We start from the raw sequence: 23,945 nt of genomic DNA, 5'->3' as shown, positions 1-23,945 counted from the left end.
CTTGCGACGCATCCACGTGCCCCTTTTGAACGCCCTGGAATTGTGCTGGAAGAAATGCTTCCTTAGGCCACTCAGTGTGATACCTGCTGTATTGTGGATTACAGGTTTTAGTGTACCTAGTTGGCATTTTCATAACATCTTTGGCATGTTGCAGTCACTTGTTTCACTTTTTTTAAACTGTCAAATTGCAATTGCTTCACCAGGTCTGCGTCTAAAAAGAAAAATAGAGCTATAAACAAAGGAATATGTTTGTGCAAGTAGACGACCGATCGGTGTCTTACCTGGAAGTTTCTCAGGTTGGGTGTAGCATATGCCGTGCTCGCTGTCGATGGTTGGTATGAACAAATCGATGAGAGACTGAAATCTCGCGCTGTCAGCACTCACTTTGGCCTCAAGGTGCTCGATCAGCTCCTGATCCGTGGGATCGAACTTGACGCCAGCCGGCAGCACCGGCCAATCCTTCTTCGACTTGCATCGGTAATTCCAGTTATATGGTACTCAATGTATGATCAATCGACTGTTTTAAGTGAATGATGAAAGATTTCGACAGATAAGTGGTACTCCAAATCTGAAGTCCAGAATACCCGAACACGCCGCCGGGATTCTTGTGTCACCTCACGCGCAGCGTGTTGTCACGTCAATTCAATGTGTGGACATGATGAATAATTTGACCGACGTATACTAGTACTGTTACTGTACTACTTACTAGTCGTATTTAGTGTCACAATTTATACATAGGTTTAACTAACAAGTACGCACTTGAAGCCTAACTGATTGATATATATATATATATATATATATATATATATATATATATATATATATATATATATATATATATATATATATATATATATATATATGGCTTCTGCACAGCATCTCCATCATCATTATCAGTACATCCTACGCAGGTGAGTTAGGATGCACTTGATCCCAGGAAGGTATCTATCCTTCAAACTAGAGGAGTGCTTCAAACTAACAACAGTACATAATATCCAACAAAAGAGGGTCATGCTACAGCAGCAGAATACATGGCTCAGTCTAGATATCAGCACGAATCAAGTTGTGCATATTTGCTGTTGGCATGAACCACATTGCCGCATGTCGGGTTTGCAAAAGCCATCCATCGCATGGAAGCTTGATGCCTTTCACACTGAAGATTATCTGGCAACAAGTTGTGTCGACGAATCTCTGGATATGGTGATTCGTGAAACCCATGGTATGATGTGTAAACACAGCCCCCCTCGCGAATGGAAGTTGCATAGCACAGTAATCATCGCCGGTGATATGATCGATGATTGGTTGGATGATCGGATAATTGAGCCCGAGGTACAAGGAGTGGTTGCCAAGGCTGTAAACCCGCCTCCAGTTGAATACGCCTGGCCCAACGGAGCTGGGATCTTTCTCGAACACGAAGCAGCCATAGCCATCAATGTCACGAACGCCCCAGGCATTGTACTGCATGTGGTTTGATGTAATGGTTTGGTCAATTTGGTACGTGCGGATGAGCATCAAATGACCGTCGTCAGCTGAACGAGCGATAAACCACCACCCATCGGCTGGTATGATTCCAGGTCCTGGAATCATGAAGGCCTGTGCATTTGCGTCTGCTGCAACAATTCAAATTGGAGACCAAAAGGACAAAAATAAATAATCATGTTCAGAGTATGTGTGGAATTAAGATTATTATAACAGTGACACATATCATAGACAGAGAATTGCAATGCCGTGGTCATAATCATACCCCAAGTTAAAAAAAATAATCCAATGGTTTTCATATTCTAGCAATATGTCATGGTTCAAACATCATGTAACAATGAGAGGAAAACAGCTATGACAGCGCCTACTCATATTCTACCATAGCACTTACTACTACTGTTCTCATATCAACTCTAAGCAATAACATGCGTTGTTATAAAAATCTTGTAAACGAGAGTAACATATAGCAATCATGATGTTATGCTCATAATATGTATTCTAACAATCATTAGATCCCAATTGTTCTCATATCAACTCTAACAATAACATGTGTGGTCATAAAAATCTAGGAAATGAGAGGAACATATAGCAATGATGTGGTTATAGACATACTATGCATTCTAAATTTGTAACAAATGAACATGCAGTCGTATTCATAAGGTAAAGATGAGATGAGATAGAACAATTACACGACGATAGATTCCACCAGTATAGGCAGCCAATCTGTGCGTCGACCGCGTAAATGATGCCATCGTTCACTATAACATCAGACAGAAATGTTGCCTCAACAGGATTGATGATGAGCCATAACCATGTATGGCGACCGGATTCCAGATAGACTAATCCCATGTTGAACAAGGCAATGAGCTTGTAATCCATGTAGTCTTCTGATGGTGTGGGCACTTCACAGATTACAACTTTCTGCAAACAGAGGTCGAGCCAAAAGCTTGACGCGTCTCGTGCGTAGTAGGCAGGAGTGTCCGGCGGGCCGCGAGGCTCGATGGCGGCGGTATCCAACGATGGAAGGGTGATCTCTCGCTGGGTGTAGATATCCACGAGACGCCACGGACTACCGGTGTGGTGGATGAGGACGATCCAGTTGGCCTTCATGCCCACCCAGTAGTGGTCGCGCATGAAGGACAGGTGGAGGGGTAGTGGTAGCATGTCGAGGGGAACCACGGCAACCTCCGTAGGATCGTCAAGTCGGTGTCTGGGCCACCTGCGAGGATCGGGCATCAGCAAGCAGGGTGTCTTGAAAAGAGCCGGCCGGTTGCAGACGAGTAGACGGTACAAAGACACCGAGCATGCGGCCAGACGGACGGTGCTGAGTAGGTCCATATGACTACAGATCTGCTCCAAGAGAACATCGGGGAGGGAATTCCAATCGCGGCTCTGCGTGTCAGTCGGTTCTGCCATTGGGGTTTTCGGTGCCTGCGAGCCAGCAGAGAAGTGGATTCGGGCGGGCGAGCGAAGAAGCTTCTCCTCGTGTGGCCGAGCAGTGAGCGGGGGGATATGGTACGCGCGAGCTACCAAGGAAGATGGCGCGGGCGGGCGAGCAGTGAGCGGGGGTAAATGGTGTGCGGCCGACGATGGGGAAGAGAGGAGGAAGAAGAAGAGAGGAGGAAGAAGAGTGGAAGACGGGGAAGAAAGTGCATTCAATCTCAATTCTACTAGTACTACTACCAGGATATACCGTCCTTCGGAGTGTAAATAGTTACACTGATGACATGTGTGTCTACCACAACAGGGCCCATATGCCAGTTAATGGAGGACAGAGGTGCGTAGGCGTATTTGCAGAAGCGTGCTCTACTGGCAAACATGATGGCAGTACTGGGTAAGGCTGATTTAGTAACACCAACACGCTGGTTCAGCTTATTAATTACGTGTCCCATCTGCTACAGCGTGTATTGTCACTTCACTGCGAAGACTAGTTGAATAGTTCTCTCTGACCGAGATGGGGAATAATGGATCGCGAGGACTTCCTTTCTATAGTATCCCTATGCCTCTACGCTCAGTTCACTCATTTTGCTCCGTACCTAGTCACTTGTTGAAATCTGTAGAAAGACAAATACTCCGTATTTGGGAACAGAGGGAGGCTTTTACTCCATACTGTTTGGGAACAGAGGGAGTATCACCATATGGAGGGAACAGATGAAGCTTGAAATATGAACATGTCAATGGGAGGGAGTAAGCCCCATGCATGCATGCATGCATGCAACATGCAACACTCACACGTACACATGGACGCACGCAACACTCACGCACCTATGCGGCACACAGCACACGATGCAACACACACGCTCACGCTCAAGTGCTCAACCTACTCCCTACGTCCGTGAAAGACTGTACATTTAGAGATTTACACATTGACCAGGGCATAATTAACTCCCAAAAGTAGCAGACTTATGTGTGCATGCGACCATTGAGATAAGAAGATTAAATGAAGGCTGTTGCATGCTGTAATTAAGGATAGACATGTAGCCTATACCTACAACACAAGTTGATGCATTAGTCAATCAATATCGATTTAGATTAAAGGCTAAATGCATTGGAAGTGTAGATGTACATCATGTACTACACTCTTTGTTTTATAGCCGATGTACACTCTTTGTTGGAAGACCGAGGGAGGACACGAGCATGCACTCACATACACAGCCAGGGCGGTTCGCGCGCAAGGGTTGGACTCATGTCGCGCCTGCGTAAAGTTTTGTTTAACTGATTTCTTTGCTCTGCCAACTGACAGGTGGGACCCAGAAACCAGGTGACAATTTAACCAGTCAACAAAGTGCCACGTCGACTATGTGGCCGGTCAGTAGGGTGCAATACGGTGCTCTACGATGAGCTAGTGATCGTATAATCGCCGCAAAACTATATGTAGTGACCGTAAAGAGCGTATTGTTACGTACGTTGACCGCCAGTGTATTTTTCTCGTTTCAAATTAAGCCATATTAATCGGAAAGGACGCAGTATGGACTACTACTACTAGTACTAGTACTGCTTTGATGTGTCCCGTCAACTCGTCGAACGAGGAGAAGCTTGCTTACTACGCCTCTCCCTCGCCCACGCGCGCGGTGGTTCGCAGGACGAGGAGAGGGTTTTGACTACAGCGCCCGCTCCCTCTCCCTCTCCCTCTCCCTCGCCCTCGCCCTCGCAGTGGACGTGCAACAGTTCAATCGGTGTCAGATTGCCAGAAGCATATTGTAGTGTAGTATCATCATTGTTGGACCTTCCGAAGAGGCGAAGAGCCAAGTGCAAGGTACACACGAGTACGAACTGTTGAACCTCCCGAAGAGGCAAAGAGCCAAGCGCAAGGTTTTATAGGAGTTGTCATCCTAGTAGGAGTGTACTACAACTATAGCGAACGATGCTATTGTATGATGCCGCCACCTCACGTATATCCAAAGCTGTGCCACCTTTTGTTCTCAAAGAGCGTGTTGGAGCCCGTGCAACAACCACACAAGTTGCACGTACACATAATACATTTACTAGTAATAAATTCTAAAGGATAAATGCCAGTATGCCACACAAGTTCATCTCCAATTCATGTGATAAATTTGTGCACGACTAGTCTACATATATTCACAGCGCTACCGTTCACAATTACCGTACTCCACTTACACGTTATAGATGGGCTACATGTCCTCCTCCAGGTTCCAGTCCCAGGTGTTCTTCATGGATGGCACGATCCATAGCGGTGGGCAACGGGAATCATTGTCATAGCTTTCTAGTCCGGTTCCACACGATGGAGACTCATCCAAGCTGAAGCGGCATAAATCAGGGATAGCGTGTCCCAGCATGACGTTCATCCGACGGTGCGCACTGAAAACACAACCATGCTTCATGAACGGCAGGCCTTCCGTGTCATGCACGGAAGGTGGCATCCGCTTCACAATGGGGTAGCTGTCCCCGATGAAAAGCGAGTACTCTCCAAGAGTGTTCCTCGGCACCCACGTAGCATCACGGGGGTCGAACTCGGCGCAGTTCATCTGGTACACGCGGCATCCCAGATCTGGACACATGGTGACGTACATAGTCAAGGTCCATGCATAATAATGTTGTGCTCAAATATGGCGGTCAGTAATACTGTGCAGCAAATAGTACTACTCCGGTATAGAGGAAGTAAAATAACCGGCTTATTATATATAGCCACTCTTGGCTACATGGATGAGATAGTAAGACATAGAAAAACAAAAATGGTGGCAGCTAGTGGGTTCAAGTCTTCAAGGGCCTAGCTAGCTATACGCGTCCTCCAAGGTAAAAAGTACTCCTACTAGTACTACAAAGTATACTACTAGTACAACAATGAAAGAGAAGGCGAGAGGGTTAAAAAATGGAATACCTGGGTAGATGGTGACGGTCCGATCGTGGTAGATTGTGTGACCATGTTGCACATCAGTGGTACGATGGGTAACGACTGCTAAGATAGTTGATCCCAATATGCCAAAGTCAGCTACAAGGTTCCAGGTTAGACCGAATCGCGGATGCAAATGCACATCCAGGATCGGCGATCTTATTTTGATCGGGGGATGACTGGTCCCTGCAAAATAATGGAGTACCATTAGGGATGCAAATGATGGTTTGTGCATTCCATTTGTAATCTCCCGTACCATAGGATGGCAACCAGATGAAACAAGTCCCCTGGCTTGTCACCGCAAAGATGCGGCCTAGATGGCGCACAGCGTCTTCGAACGTGTAGGGGTACAAATCTGTCACCGCCAACATGCGCCAGCCTCTGCCGTTACTGCCTCTTGCATTGATGGCAATCCTTATGTCGAACACCGCGATGAGATAGTAATCGTCGTAGCCGCGTCGCTTTGTCGGCGGGTCCGCAATTGCTATCTTCTTCAATCTCGTGTAGGCATCATCATACGTATTCAAGCCCAGCCAGTCCGGAAGGCCGATCCCAATGGTGGAGAAGGGGTCTACCGGAACGGCCGCACTGTTGTGGATGTTGTGCAAAATGATGGTGGTATCCGGCCGGAGGTATGCAAGCCAATCTTCGTTGGCACCGACCCAGACCTATATATAAGACGGTGGGCAGCGGAGAAATTACGGGATGGAAATGGAATAACTAAGTACTACATGATCAAACTCCATTACTGACCTGCTCATCGGACAAAATCTGACTACCTCTCAACGTCGGCAACTCTAGCGGAGTCAACGTGCAACCATGGCCAGGGAGCGGTCGACTGTTCGAAGGATTGTCCCATAGAAGAACCTTCTCCTCGAGGACGCATGGAAGACCAACAAGCATGGCCTTTTCCCAAGCATGTTTAAGTAGTGGCTTGAAAAAGTTGGTGCAGGAAGCACCGAGTCTTGCGGTGGTGAGGACGTCGAAGTGGCGTGTGATTTCTCCCAGAGAATCATCGTCCAAGGTCTCCCAGCCCCGACGAGGAGGAGAACCGCCTGGCGAATCCATGGGTGCAGCAACGAACTGCCTTCTCTTCGGGGGGAGGGGAACTGGCGAGGAGGAGATAAGAGCGTAGTAACCGCAGGGCCTCGTCCCTTCCAACTGTAGATCGTTCCTCAGCGCAGGGGTGAGGCTATTATTTACTACTAGTACTAGCATTATGGAACGTTATGGGATTGCATTATACTGTAAATAAGAGCACTAGTAAGAAATTTTTGGCACTAGGTAGTATGTTTTGGCGTGGATTAAGAAATTTTGGGTATGTTTTTGCCATTTTTTGTACACGCCAACTAGTGTCAAAAAACGTCTTACATTATGTGACAGAGGAGTACGTACTCGTACTGTAGCAGTACTAGTACTACTTTTCTCAACTAGTAGTGCGATGTACTGTACTTCTAGTCTAGTCTAGTATAGTGCACCAGTTTTGAACTCTTGAATCTCAGGGCCAAGGAGCTACAGTTGGAAGTGGAGGGTACTACTGTTCTCTAGAACCATCGCTGTACTATCAATGCAAGGGAAGTACACCTGCGTTGTGGCCTAGTGGGTACTCTCGGTGCTCTATTCAGCCGCTCCTCTCACGTAGCTGGCCTACTCAGCCGCTCCTCTCACGCACACACTAGCAGCCTGTTTATCAGCGACGGTTACTGCAGGGGCAGAACATTTGAGTTATTTGATACAGCGAGACTAGGCTTTTCGCTTCCATTTGTGGAGGTGTAATGGATCTCGTCAAACTTTGTTAGTAGTTCCTTCTTTATAAATGAGATGAAGCAAAGCTTTTGCCTCCGTTTCAAAAAAAACACGTCAAGAGGAATTTCTTTTATAGTAGAGCCGATAATGGAGTGAAGTCCATGCGTGCAACGCCACAAGCTATAGAGTAGTAGTAGTAGAGCACTTTACGTACAGAGCCATATTGCACAGTTCCCAATGCCCGGCCAGGCTTTTCCGGCTCCTCGGGCTTAATTGGGAGGCGCTAGTTTAAATATGCTACTAGCTGGAAGGTGCAAGTGAGGTGCGGCTAGGGCGAGCACGCGAGCCACGGGATGCTGGGAAGGAAAACCCGTTCACGTGGCTAGGCTGTCCAGTGCACCCAGATTGTGGGGCCGCACGTCCGTTTGACTTCAAAACTCAAACTACCCGTGTAAAATATTGGCTCGCAGCGAAGTGTAGTAGTACTATTTAAAAAAAAGGCCGCCGTGCGTTCGGCCGGGATCGAACCCACAAAACGAGGTATACACTCTCGCGGCCACTAGTAGTACTCGTTGGAGTACAACGCAACCTAGAATCGCCTTTTGTCGCTAGTAGTACGTACATTGTTCCTTACAAGAAACCCCTAATGGTTAATAGTATAGCCAGCTGCTGGCTATAAGCCAGTGCCATGTCATCTACAACCCATCTTATAGCCAACATGTACAATAATAGATCAAAAGAGTGTACTACTTTTTTATTATGTGGCCCACTTCTCATTCTCACAAAGTGCCTAGGAGCACGTGCTAGAGCTGGCTCTTCACGAAGAGCCCACTTACCTTATCTCTCCTCTTCTCTTTCCTCCAACTAACCAGAAATATACTAGTTTATTTCTTATAGCCCGCTGACTCAGCTCTATTGTACTTGCTCTAATAATGCAAGAAACCACTAAAATGCCAAGAAACTACTACCACTTGCATACGTGGCAGACTTAAGATAAGACTACCTTATCAACCATTGTACATGCTCTTACCAACAAAAATCCTCGAGTGACCTCCTACCTCCGGCCCGTCCACCTAGTCATCCTCGGCCATGGGACGCAGCTACCGCCGCCGGCAGAAGGCGAGGTCAAAACCGCCGGCGGTGCGGAGCCCAAGTTGCGGCAGCCCGGATGCCAGCTCCGTCCGGCGCTCGCGGCCGCTAGCTAGCCAAGATAGCTCCGTCCAGCTGCTTGTCTGCAAGGTTTGCTAGCTAGATTGGCACGGCAGCACGGCGGCTTGCTCGCACGCGCCGCGCTAAGGCCAGCCATCTGGCTCCAGTGAAGGCCAGCGCGGCGGCTTGCTCGCTCGTGAGTCACGCTCGGGCCAGCCTGCCAACCCGTGCGGAGGCCAGCGCGGCGTCCGGCCCGTCCGGCTGAGCGGCGGCCAACTCACTCATCACCGGCGCCACCGACGAACACGCATCAGTACTGTTTGAAGTAATGTTCAGGAAAAGTAATGATTTGAGGGGGAATAATAGGATAGAAGGTCAGATGTGGGTCCCTCGTGTCAACGGTCAAACAAAATGTGTTGGTTTAAGCTGCCTCTCAGCACGGACGTGTGGGCCAACCCTGTCATAAATGGGTTTAAACGAACCTAATCGGTAGGAGTACTAGGTAGTTTTTGGCGTGGATTAAGAAATTTTGGGTATGTTTTTGCTATTTTTTGTACACTAGATTCTTCCTAGGGCTGGTTGAAAGTGGTAGTTTTTTGTTAAATACTCTACATATTGTAAGTAGGAGTGAAAGTTAAGCTTTGGAAGCCAATAAGCAAGGCTAGTTACATAGTGCATATGTGTACATGATTGAAAGTAAATATCAACCATGAGTGACTAAAATCTTGATGGAAAACTCGAAACTATGGAATACTAGGAAAAAATGCATGGTTGGAAATACTAGCAATGCTCATGTCCGTTGCAACGAATCATAATTAGAATAATACTTATTCACAAACTTGGTACAAAACACTCTAATTTTGATATACATATGTCACTAGAGATATATTATGTTTCAATTAGAATATATTCCTTGGGCTATTTTGGTGAGGTCAGGGAGGGATGTGGTTGGTTTTAAGATATTAATTATGGGTTTTTCTGCAAATTGGTAGACAAGTGGGATGTTGGTGAGAAAAGGGAACAACTTACCTCACAATCGTTAGATGTAGATCTAATGGTCAGAAACGACGGATGGCAGACACACCAGCATCACCAACTTAGTCTTGTGTAGGAGTACTAGCAAGATCCGTGCATTGCACGGAATATCAAGATGCATTTTTTTATAAAACACTTGTTGTGATTGACCCTTGCGGGAGTAATCCCATGTGTAAAAACTAATGATATCTCAAGAAATATGAGATAAGGTGAAGAGGAGTGGGGTGTGGTGGTGGTTGGTGGTCGGACTGAGCGGAGGCATGGGGATTGACGACGCCGGCAGCGGCCACCAGGCCAGTCTGTTCCAGAGGCTTCCTTTCTTAATTGCTCAACAATGAGGTTTGTTGGAGATAAGGATGAACGAGGGAAGGCCTTGTCTGCAAATGTGGAGAGGGGTGCGGGTATCTTTTAGTTTAATTTCCATTCGTCAGATATAGATCGGACGGTCTATATTCCAAGATGGCACACGTACCATCATCACCAACTCGGTTTTTTATAAGAGAAGAAATATAAGTATGGAGATACAAACGTATTATCGATACTTGCTTCCGTAAACTAGCATCTACATTCTATTCAACGCCTCGGCATGTGGGGCCTTAGCACAATGACTTCTCGACTGTGTAAAAAATAGATTTTCCCGTCGCCGACAAGGAGGGGGTGACGGCGGCGCGCTTTTTGGCTTGCTCTAGTCCTAGTAGTCATACTAGGTGGTCTAAGCACGTGTAGATTTATTCTTTTTAACGTCTCGTGTTCGCCGTACTGCCACGACTGTTGATGAATAGACGGTAAGTTATTCACGGGGAAACCCTTGTTGAGCGTGTTTGTGAGAGAGAGAGAGAGACAGTGTGCGTGTGTGATATGTTAGAGACTGAGGCAATGATAACAGATTCTTTGTGTCTATGTGTGTGGAGGATAGAGAGAGACATGTACATGGGGCTTTGTTATGTGTAACGTGGAGACGCATATACATAATTAGAGAGTGAGTGTGTGAGATACACATGCGGACATGAGGAGAGATGAGGATCCAGATAAATGGGTGTTTGTGCGTGTTTGTATGTGTTTGTGCACGCGTTTGTGTGTGAGAGGGAGAGAGTGTATGTGGAGTAGAGAGACCACTGATGATGTAAACCTAGTATAAGGGAAGGGGGAATGGTGTGACATGTGTAGTAGCGAGATAGCACGGGTGCGGGCGGGGGAGCAGACTATTTGGAAGAGACATCGAGTGTGTGTGTGTGGGAGAGGGGTGTGAGAGCGAGAGAAAGAGAGAGCTAGCGATGGAGAGAGAGAGAGAGGAAGAGAGGGGCGAGAGGGGTCGTTTGTGTCCATAAATGGCGTATAGATAGGGAGACAATGTTGATGTTGTCCGAAATTGGCCTATGAACGGAGACGCAAGGGAAGCGAGTCATCGTGTGTGTGATAGGGACTTCATGAGAGATCTAGAATAGATGGTGTAGAGAACAATGTGCGAAATCGAGAACGATTATACATTAGGGAGCTATGCAAAGAGTCACGACATATATGTATACAGGGAAGGAGCTGGGGCGGGTCCGCATGTGGGAGAGATAGAAAGAGGAGAGTGGTGCACAAGGAGACAAAGTGTGCTTGTTTGCAGTGGGGTGGTGTGTGAGGTGAGTGCACGAGAACCACATGACTAGGGAGATAGACGTTTGGGGGCGACGTTTTGTGTGTATGGGAAATATACACTCTACATAGTGCGTGTGCTTGGGTAAGAGAGATAGCGGGAGACCTAGAGAGTGAGGGAAGAGATGTGTGCATGCCCGAGAGACAAAGTGATAGAGACCTATGTTGGGGTCCGGACTTTACAAGAGAGAGGAGTGTTAATGTGCTCGTGTGTTGGTGTTTGGGGGAGAGAACGACTTCTCTATGTGTGTGTGTGTGTGTGGTGGGGGGGGGTTGACTTCAGATAAAGAGTGAGGTGTCTATATTTGAGGGACTTTAGCGTAATTGAGATATTGTGCACTCATGGTTGATCAATTTGTTTCACAGTTTGTACAATGAGATAACGATACTTTTGAACATGCGTGATATACCTTGATGTACCAGAATTACAAACCTAAGATTGGAATTTTGGAATTCGACTCCATCATTAGCTTTTGTAATTCATTTAAACGGAGGTACATTTTTTAAGCCGGGATTTCGTGATTTCAAATTCATATATCAAACCTAGAGATATACACATACAGGCATGTTCAAACTTTATAATCATCCACTTTATTCATACACATACACATTTTTGCTTTTGTCATCATATTTAGGATAAACACATTTGGAATTTCATTTGAATTGGACCGTATGATGGTATTTGCTTGTAGTAGCTCAATGATCCATATTTGAATTGAATGGACAATCTAAGTTTCGAGTTGGAGACATTGATTTTCAAAACTTGCACATTTTTTTGCGTGCAAAACAAACAAATTGTCGGCCATGATATCATAGTCGGCCGTACGAGAGCAGAATACTTATAATTTTAGGCGCCAAAAGCTTTCAAACTTCCCGCTCACATCGAAATATCACGCGCCCGAAAGTTTAGCCCTGCGATATTCCTGTTTTACCCCTGCCACATGAACGGAAAAGGGCTGCTTTGGTAACTCCATTGTTTTCCCCTCTTTACCCCCAACATTCTTCCCCAGAGCCCCTCCCCTTCCCCTCCCCGACCCCCCAACCACGGCAAGCCGCCGAATCTAGTCCTCCGCCGCAGCGGTGGACCTCACACCCCGCCGGATCTACCTTCCGCACCTTGGAACCCCCAACTGCCAACTCACCACTTCACCGGAGCCGCTTCAGCGACTGGCTTGTCCACCGCTCCAGATCTCCTTGACCGCCATCATGGTCCACCGCACCGGATCTGCTTAACCGGCCCCCTCGTCCACCACAGCGTAAGCCCTTCACTGACTCCCTCGCCCGCCCCTTCGCTAGCCCTTCATAAAAGCCCTCGTCCGCCGCAACAGATCCGCCTCACCGAAAGCACTGCACAACGCGCCCGCCGAAGCCTTCGTCCACTGCACCGGACCCGCTCCACGGACGCCATATTCAACTCCACCGGCCCTGCTTTACCGACGCCGCAGCCTCATCAGGTTATTTCAATTTGTACTCCTTCGGTTTTTCTCTTTATTGTGCAACTGTTCACTTACCACAGATGAGCTTTCTTGTATGTCGACAGGCGCCGCAACCGTAGCACCGGAGCCGCTTCAGCGACGGCGACAGCCGGCCCAAACTCAACCGCAACACGAGCACCATCGACAATCCTTAGCTATCAAGTATGACAACGATACCCATACGCCGCTGAGAATTAGGTACTATTATCCAACGACCAGCGCCTACGTTCACTTTCCTAGCATAAGCATCGCACCTTTGAATTTCTTCAGGGCATCATTCAGTTTTTCATGAGACGCGTTATTCTGCTTGCACCTGTAGGGCCATACTTCTGGCAGTGAACATGTTACATGTGCTAAATTACATACCAGTGCACATATAGTTAATATGCTTTAGTTTTGTTCTGATGCCACCTGTTGGTTCCATCAGACTGCTTAATGTTCTCTATGCTTAATTACACATTAGCAAACTAGCATGTGGTTCCGCTGCTTTTTGTTCGTTTTACCCTACATTTTTTGATGCTAGCTATTACATCACTGCTCCGAGCCTCTGTTCATTACTTGTTTGTGTGTTCTTGATCTTCCCAAGTTGCATGAATAATTTGATGCTTCTATTAATTATGGAGCTGCCAACCCCATCAAGCAAAATATTTGTTCTTTTGGGGCTGGCACCTCGAACAAGCATAAAAATAGAGGGAAGCAGATATATTGTCGTGTATGCACACACCCTTCTTTCATTAGTTTAGATGAACCATTGATGATCAATTCGGACTAGTGCATGCGATTAAAATTAATTTTACCTAAATAGATGGTGCAGAATAAACTACAACAACTAGATTTGCAACCACGGGATGCTGACGATATCTTCAAAGAACATTGCAACAGCAGCTAGGCTTCACAGGAACATATGGTAAGCCAGTGTGTTTTAGTACATGTGAAATCTAATGCGAGTGGGCTGCTTTCTTGGCTTGTGCCCTCAACGTGTAATCCTACCGAATTACAAATAGTTCAGTTGTCTGCTTTGCTGTATTGCTTGATTCGAATGCTTATTTGTTGTTACGATGTACCTGAGTTGGCCAATATGTCAGCAGTGCCTGCTGTACTATCGTAAAGAAATGCATGCCTATTTCATTTGAGTCCTTAACTTTTCCTCTCAACTTCATCACAAGACTGTCTTCGTAGTTTATATGAGGCCACGCTGTTAAGTGCTTTCTCATATTATTTCAACTGCTTAGATGCCTTGGCAACTTAAATATAGCGGTTGTACACTCCCTTTCAACTAGGGATGTCAACTGGGTCCCGTTTAATCCCGATTAAAGTCCACTAGTGGTATGATAGTTCAAAAGAGTTTTTGTTTTTTGAGAAAAATGAACTAGGGAGGTAGCAAAAACTAACTAGATGGGACTGGCGGATGTCGTTTATTTGCCACTTACATCCCTAGTTTCATCTTACCATTTTAATTTCTTTTCGGCTGATGCTGCTTTGAACCATTTAAATATAGTTTGCCATGCTCGGCAATAATTCGTCCGTCGTTTACCATGTAAGCTTACTGCCTGGATCATACGATAACTATCTCTTACTGATGTCCAGCAGAAACCTTTCAGGATGCCGTTCACACTAGGACACAATGTACAACCCCAGAATCTATTTGTGGAAGCAGTGCGCCATCCATGTTACCAGATGGTAGCAGTTCAGAGGCAACACCGTCGGAGAGCAGTCTGAGCACAGATATTATAGTGCTTGAGGCTCTACTAGAGGCAGAAAGAGATGGTGTGGCTGCCATGAATGAGGTAATCTTTATCTTGAGGCTGGAAATTACGGAATTAGCGGCACGCATTATGCAAGCAACCCAAGAATTGGAGGAAGTAAGAATGTTGCATTTGAAGACGGAGGAGGTCCTGCTGTTTCTGCTATCTGAAGCCCAAGGTAATCCCGGTTCTTCTTTAGATACCAGTTGAATTTGTCATTAGATTATTGTACTTGCATGTTGTGTCACGTCTCTGAATGGATTATGTTGCAAGACCCCCTATGTTGTCCATGTGTTGTAATGATCCGAATTTTTTAGGCGAGGTAATCCTCAGTACTTGTATGATTGACATAAGGTGAACTGTTTTTCGTGTGAGCATATTGTATTGGATGAAATAACTGTTTGACTCAGAGTGTATCCAACCTACTGAATTCGAAGATCATGACATTTCTAAATCATAATCATATATAAACGTGGAATAAATCTTTGTTGTGGTTTTGAAGAAATAAATAACAAAACGTATAATTATCTGTGGATATTCGTAATCAAATACAAATTGGATTTGAATTTAGTTTGCCAGGTCCTAGGGCAAACGTGAATGCTAATTCTCCCAAGTTTTGAACGAAGCGGCTAAACACCCACTATAATTTGTGGGCTGCCCGAAGCAAGTGTTTGCGAGATGGAAATTACTGTCTACCCCTGACACTTGACATCCTTATCAACCGGATTTACACCGCTGTCGATAGGGGTAGACTAGTAACTTCAATCAGACGTGACACGACGGCCTCTGAGCCCATTCAGACACGGTGGGCGCCAAACGTGGGCGGCAAAACACATTTGATTCAAGCTTGTCCGAAAGACATGTGTCTCTTCCTCCATTTCCCCATTCATACACGGTGGGCGGCAAAACAAACTCTCCTCGTCCGAAATCGATGTAGGCTAATATTTTAAATAGGGGCAGATGTGTAACTTCCATCAGACATGACACAACCGCCCTACCTGTCAGGCCCGTTCATACACTGTGGGCGCCAACCGTGGGCGGCAAAACACCCTCTCCTCGCCCGAAATAGTTACCGGCAAATATTTGGGAGATGCGAGATTACCGTCCTATCCCCAACCGACGCGATGTCCGAAATTTTAAACGGGGGATAAGTTCGTAACTTTCCCCCATTTCAGAGAAGCGCGTCCCAAAGTTTGAGATCCCCCCTCCCCTCCATTTCCCCCTTCATACACCGTCGGCGGCACGACAACCTCTGCACTGCGGCCAGCCCCCTCCGTCCGCCACCCCATCCTCCACCTTGCCGGAGCCGCTACCCCTACCCCGTCGTCCACTGCAAGAGATGGACGTCTCTCATCCACAGCGCTGGACCAGGATCCTTTCATCACCTCCTCTCGCTTCATCAGCGCCGTCGTCCACCTTGCTGTTGCCGCTCCTACGACCGCCTCGTCCACGGCAACAGGATATATCCCCCGACCCGGCCGTCTGCCGTCTAAAGTCTTCTTCCCCGCCGCCGACAGCCATCGCACCCGCAGCACCCTCAACGTATCAGCATAGGCCTACACGGCGTCGCAAGAGAGGTGGTACTCTGCCATATGTGCTTAAGTTATTGATCTCACCCGGAAAATAGATCGTAATTTGTTTATTGTACTTTTCTTGTCCGTACCAAATCGTAGTGGCTAGTTGAAAGCAAACATTGGTTGCGAAGTAGCTTTGTCCGGTTTGCACCTTCAGATCCGCCATGGCACGAGCACTATACTCATAAAGCTTATGGTTTCCCCCCTTTATATTCACTACCATCATCGTAGGTGCTTCGTGTCGTGCTAGCACTGCTCCTCATGACCTCAACCCAAAGCTTACGTGTTGAAATACGAATCTGATATGATGCTCATATCACTAAAACAGAGAACATTTAATTGGTCACCTAATGTTCCTATATTCGTTTCGAAAAGCATGTGCGCCACCCACTGGTCCAGCTAGTTCCACTTTCCTGATTTTTCTCTTGATGCTTAGGGTTTTCCCCTTTTATCTACTCTACTATGATCTGCGTAGGTGCTTTCTGTCGTACTAGCATTACTCCACCCTTCAAGCTAAACAACACAACACTCAGAATTCGAAAGCTTAGTTGTTCAAATATGATTGTGATATGATACTGATATTAGTTAACCAACACATTTAATTGGTTAGCTAAAGGTCCCACTTGAGTTTCCAAATGCATGTCGTGACATATAGAGAGACAGCATAATTGCATTTCTTTGTCACTTGTTGACCGTACTTTCTTGTCCATACCAAATCTTAGTTGTTATTTCAAAGCAAACATCGGTTGCTAACTACCCTTTGCGAGGTTTGCAGCTTCAGATCTGCCATCCCACTGCCACGGTCAACACTGTACTCACCATGCTTATGTTTTCCCCATTTTATGATGACCACAATCAGCCTACGTGGTTCGTGTCGTAATAGCACTGCTCCACCCATCGAGCTAAACAAGCTTAGTTGTACAAATTCATATATGATATTATTGCTGATATTAGTAAAACTGAGAGATGTTTAATTGGTTAGCTAAATGTTCCTACTTTAGTTTCGAAATGCATGTGAGCCACATATGGAGAGACCGGAAAGAATAGTATTTCTCTGTGCGCTCTGGTTCATCATGGGTGTCCAACCGACATTGTATTGAAAGACTTGTAATATCTTCAATCTGCTTGCTCTTCTGCTCTTCTTTAAGATGATACTCTTCTCTTGCGGTCGACTGGTCAGGTCAAGTTGTTCTCCCTTAGTATATTTTGAATCTGTCAGGTCAGGTCGACTTGTTCTTCTTTACTATATGTTGAAGCTATCATCTGCGAAGTGTCATCACTTCTGGAGCTCTCATATTTTGAGTAGTAGGCCACATTATATTAATGCACACAATAAATTACAACATGCATGGCATCTTTTAAAAGAATTGCAGAGATAGCACAAAGGGGTTTACAGGGAGGCAGTATTGGATTAGAATCACTTCTGCATTACAAAGAAAATCTCACTTGTTTTTATGTTTTCATGCATGTCAGATATTGAACATTATCAAAATGAATATGAGAATGGGCGCACGAGAGGAATATTGCGGAATAATCCACTGGCTAACAAACTTGGCATGGTGGAGGATGGCCTATCTTATTCACCCATCAAGGTGCTTGCTCTAACTTGGCAAAGTTGTATTGGTCGCACATGTTTTGCATCTGACCTCTTGCATTACTTCTACTTTGTTACACCATCTGCTTAGTTTAAGCATCGTATATGAGTATATGCCATACCTATCCATTTTCTGTACCTATTCCATGTGTCGTCACACTATGTTTTTCCAGTCAAATGTTGTTATTTTGTAATAGATGTCCAAAAGGAAGAGGGTGAGTGCAGATCCTCAAGGAGTACAAACTAGGTATTTGGAAAAGGTAGTGATACCTATTAAATCAGATAGATCAGCAGCCACAGAAAACACAGGCCCAACTATACCACACTTTACCCCTACTCCAGTGGCCAAACCCCTATTAGAACTGCTGGGAGCCCGGCGTCAGGTACTGTCTATGATATCAATTCAAAATTTGAACTCCTAAATTTCTGCTTGTGCCTTACCTTCTCTCTTGTATGAAAACTAATTTCAGATGAATCTCCTTGCTCAAAGGATCATACGATCTCAAAACAATAATGGGCTCTGCATTGCTCTTGTCAGTACCTCTCTCCCTTTTGCCTTGTAATGCTGTACTTAATTAATTGCTATTTGATTATGTATCATCAGTCTGCACCTGAGCTTCATTATCCTCTGTTTCTTCCAATATTATTTGATCAATATTTACTCTTTGCAAAATGTAGAATAATGCCAACGCTTATAAAGAATTTTCTTTGGGGAATTTATTGAATTATCCTTCCATCAACATGGAGAAGGGCTTTGTCCAGCCCGTGTTAACATGTAATGTAAGTTCATCCTTCTCAAGCCTTCAAACTTTGCTCTAGTATAGATTTGGATAGGCATCATTTCCTCCACTGTTGTTTGCTTTGCTGTTTACATCTGATTGGATGTTTGCAACAACTACCAGTTTCAAATTGTAGTTGTAAAAACATATTCCTTATGCAGAACAGATCCATTTATTTGCTTGTATAATTGTGAAACCTGTTACGTGTCTCCTTGTTTCTCTTTCAGACTCGTATCTCTTACGCCAGGCAGAACTTTAGGGAAGATAGTGAGCCAAACCATCATAAGGACAACAAGATGACCCCAAGTCCTGTCTTGATGAAGACAGTGAGTTGAAGCTACTCACCAGCAGGTGTGAGACAACCTCTGTGCAGTCACTGCCTCAATCAGTTCGACTTCTTTAGTCTCAACTTAAAGCAGAAAGGCTTGCTTTAGCTCAGCTCCGACTTGAAGTCAAAGATGCAATGAAGATGTCAGAGGACTGCCGTGCGCACCATCATGCCTTAAATCTAGTGTTGATGCATCTATCATTGACACAACTGAGGTCTACTCAGCTTCTTCAGCTGTTTGGGGGGCCCGACGTGGCCAGGCCTAGTGCCTTCTGAAGTGCTCTCAGCTTTGTATACTCTTTTGCCGGCGCATTTATTTGCACTGGTGGCGAACTTTGATGCCCAGTGGATGTAATATGTGTGATAGCCGTGATAGCCTAGCATAAGTTGCTTGCTTATTTATTTCCTTGTTGTCTTGTTTATTTGTTTGCTTGTAGTCATTGCAGTTTTTTTTTCCGCGGTTTGCTAGTGGCTGCAATAACCTATTTTTTAAAACTAGGCCACAATAACCATGGGCTAATATTTACTGTAGTGACACTGGGCCTCCTACGGGCCGTAGAAAAAGTGGGCCTTCTACGGGCCGTAGAAACAGTGGGCCTTCTACGGGCCGTCGAAACAATGGGCCTTCTACGGGCCGTAGAAACAATGGGCCTTCTACGGGCCGTATCATCAATGGGCCTTATACGGGCAGTATGATCGATTGGCCAAACATGGGCCAATAACAGGCCGCATTATAGCCGTAAACGGGCTAGAGTTGGAATCGTCTGTTCATGGGTCGACCATAACGGGCCATCGTTAATAGGCCGTATTTGATGACGCTATGAAAACGGCCCAACGTATTAACGGACCACAAACGGGCCGACTGTAACCACGGGCTGAATTTGGCCCACAAGCAGAAAGTGACAGTAACGGGCCGTAAGTAAACGAATGCTGGAAATGAGCCCAAGAATAAATGGGCTCTGAGAAGGCCGAAAGATAACATGGGCTGCAAACGGCCCAACGGAATAAAGGCTCGTTAATGGGTATAAAGTGATACACTATTCATTACGGGCCAGCTTCACCACGGGCAGTTAATGGATGTAAAGTGATACACTGTTCATTACGGGCCAGTTTCACCACGGGCCGTTAATAGGCCAAGAGTTACATAGGGCCTCATATGGGCCGAAAGACGTCATGGGCCATACATGGGCCAGAAGTGAAAACGGGCTGGAATCATATTGGGTGGCCCAAATGACGCTACTGGGCCTAATTTGGATAGGGCATAACGGGCCTTGGGTTAGCGGGCTGTAAATGGGCTATATGCGAACAGGCCGTTAACAGGCTTTACATGGGCCGGCCCGCCACCTTTTGACCAAGTCAAACGGGCCGGCCTTTTCATAGGAATGGGCCTTTGTTGGGATGTGCCACGTGTCGACGTATCATAGGCGCCTTCTGTCCAAGAGTGGATGACATCTGTCCCAACGATGAGCCAACACGTGTTTCCTCCAGCCAATGATGATTTTACACGTGGAAAATCCCCATTGGTCGGGGCTGTTAACGGGTTATCGGATCCAAAACCCGACCCGATAGCTTAATGGCGTTCCGTTACGGTGGATGCCACGTGTCGGTCACCCTTGACGAAAGCACTTCTGTGACGCGGGATTTATCGTCATGGAAGTGGACACTTCCGTGATGATAATTTTGGTAATCTCATGGAACACTTCTACGACAGCACAGGTATGACTATCTTGATTCTGTCATAAAATCGTCATGGATGTACATGCATGACAGAAAATGCGACCTACTGTGACAAACACGTATCATCACGGAAGTGTATTTTTTTGTAGTGCTTGCATATGTTGTCTTGCATTTCTTCTACTTTGTTGCACCGCCATCTGCTTAGTTTACTCATCATATATGTCGAGATGCCATGCCCATCCATTATCAATACATATTCCATCTGTCATCATACCATGTTTTTTCACTCAAATGTTGTTCTTGTGCATCAGACATCAAAAAGGAAGAGGGTGATTGCCGAACCTGAAGGAGCACCAGCAAAGTCCTTGAAAAACATGGTGGTGCCGGAGAAATCAGACAGCACCCCACTTATATTGGTTGTACAACCAGTGACACAAAACGTAGGACCGACTCCAGCAGACTGTACCCATACTTCACTGGCCACACCACTAGCCCCACCACACAGGACCTGCACTCTAGCAAAAGGTATACCGATTTCAGTTGCCATAGCACCAGCCGTACCACAGAAAAATCCCACTCCAGCAAAAAGTACAGCAAGTCCACCGGCCGATGACCTATCCCAACTGCAGAGACGGTCAATTCCTGCAGATTGGAACCCCATTCCAGTTATTCCCAGTTTAAAACACAATGCTTTCAATGTTGTTAGGGACTACGTGCATATATTCCCATCATGGGAAGATTATAGTGAAGACAAACACCATTTTCACATCTTCATGTCCAACTTACGTGTAAGTGCTATTATTCATGGTTATTATTTTCCTGTTTTCTGCTTATTGAACACATCAATGATTTATATTACATTGTTGTAAGTGGGCGAGGGTCAATCTGGATAGTCATGACGAGCAAAGCTTGCTTGTGCTTTTCAAGGAAGCATTGCAGCAGTATCGATGTTACCTGAGGAAATCACACTTTGATGGCAAGTCTATAAACGAATTTTCGGTGAAGTCTCATGTGCTAAATTTAGAAGACATTGAATGGAAAAACCTTGTTATGCACTGGCCTCATTCCCAGGATGAGGTACTGTCTATGAAATCACATGACAATTTGAACTTCTACTTTTCCGCATGTGCCTTACGGATCTTTTTTGTAGGAAATCTGCTCGAAGAAGAATTCCGGTTTGAAAAGAACGACAGGATATCGCAAATATGCTGCCCGCTGCTTTGCTCTTGTTAGTATCTGCTGCCCTGTATCACTGTACTTGCATACATACCTGGTCCATTATGTGACAACAGTATGCATGATAGCTTGCTTATCAATTGTTCGCTCCAAATTATCTGATCTGTATAAATGGTTACATTGGTGTAGAATATATCCAATGCCAATGAAATTTTTTAGCTCTGCATTGTTCTTGTAAGTACTTGTTGTCCTTTATCAGTGTACTTATATTGAAAGATACTTGTTCATGTACCATCACTCTGCAGCTTATTTTCCTTTGCCCTCCATTTTCTACACATCAGATCTATATTTACTCTTACCATAAGGTTGGATAACACCGATGGTACTGAAGAAGTTTAGCTGTGCATTGCTCTTGGCTGTACCTTTTGCCTGTATCGCTGTACTTACATTTATAGCTACTTGGTTATGTAGCATCACTCTTCATCTTATCTTCAATATTCTCCATTTTTTTCTTATATTATCACATCTATATTTACTCTTACCAAAATGTAGAATAAAGGCAATGCTTATGAAGAAGATTCTGTGGTAAACTTCTTGAATTGCCCCCCATCAGCATGGACAAGGGCTTTATAGAGCCTGTCTTCACCAATAATGTAAGTTTGTCCTTCTCAAGCCTTCAAACTTTGTTGTGTATATTTGGTTAGGCATGACTGCAACAGCTGTTTATTTTTGGTGATTGCATCAAATTGCATGTTTAAAGTTTATTATGTAGTTCATAAACAAAAGTTTGTCCTTCTCAATTTAAGTTTTCAGTTGTACAACCAAGTTCCTTCTTCATACCATGTAAATTAAACTATACAGAGCAAGTGATCTTCTTTTGCACTGCATGTATGGTTCTGTTCTTGATCCGTAATCCAGTGGTGTGGTGAACCTACCCACTACAGCACAATGTCATATTCTGCAATGTCTTAACTATGAACAATGTCATATCATTCTACTATTATTTAAACCTTCTCTTTATTTGCCAATCTGAAATGGGATAAATTGACAGCACACTAACCATTGATACTTATGAGTTCTTGATCTGTAATCGAGTAGTGTCTTGAAGCTGCCAACTCCTTCACAATGTCATTTCCTGCCATGTCTTGACCTGAACAATACCATATTGTGTTAATGCAATTTTAAACTGTGTCACTTTATTCGTCAGTAAGAAATGTGATGAATTGTCAGCACTGGTACTTTTATGTGCAAAACCTGTCATCTGTCTGCTTGTTTATCTTTCAGAGTGAGGAGTATATAAGTGTTAAACAAGCGCAGTCTCACCAGCTTGCTCAGCTGCTTGTGCTGCAGCTCCCCAGCAGGGCTAACCTTTCTTGAACTCTATTGAAGTGCTGTCGGTTTTGTATATTATTTTGTCGGCGTGTTTAGTTGCACTGATGGCGATCTTTGATGCCCAGTGTATGTAATCTGCTGTCTGCTTGTGCTTTACTATCATAGTGGCGAACTTTGATGCCCAGTGGATGTAATATGCCGTTCTTTATTGTATACTCTAGGTTTTTTCTTATTCACGATGCTGCAGTTATTTTACTGTATATATATCCTGTCTTCACAGTAAACCGGCCAAACCGTAAAATTACAGTACATAATCGGGTCGTCATGCAATCATGATGTATGATCCGCATCATGGGCCCCGTCATCTTGGTCCATTAAAAGGCCTAAATGTAAACTGGCCCACTAGTATATTCGCGCCTTTAATAGGCCGAGTAAACCGCCGGCCCTCTTTTCGCAAGAAAACTCAATGGGCTTTTAGGAGGCTGAGAAGTAGGTTGGGCCTGAAACATGCCGAACAGCTCACGGGCCGACAGCAGCCCGAAATGGACCCCGGCCCATGATTGTGCCAATCAAATCACGGGCTTTTAACAGGTCAAAATTGTCTCGGTCCTTGTTTGGCCCAATCAGATTATCGACTGCGAGCAGGCCGGATGCAAACCGGGCCGTAGTTAGGCCCAACTATATGACGGGCTTTTAACAGGCCGAAATTAATATTGGGCCGAAATGTTAAACGGGCCCTTAACAGGCCGAAACTAATATTAGGCCGAATTACTAAATGGGTCTTTAGCAAGTGGGCCCAAAAGCATAGCGTCGAGTTGACGGGCTGAATCTGATATGGGCCATAATTTAGCCCAACGCCTCTTA

Source organism: Aegilops tauschii, chromosome 1 (genome assembly GCF_002575655.3).
Source record: "Aegilops tauschii subsp. strangulata cultivar AL8/78 chromosome 1, Aet v6.0, whole genome shotgun sequence".
Lineage (NCBI taxonomy): Eukaryota > Viridiplantae > Streptophyta > Magnoliopsida > Poales > Poaceae > Aegilops > Aegilops tauschii.
This window is presented reverse-complemented; position numbering follows the sequence as displayed.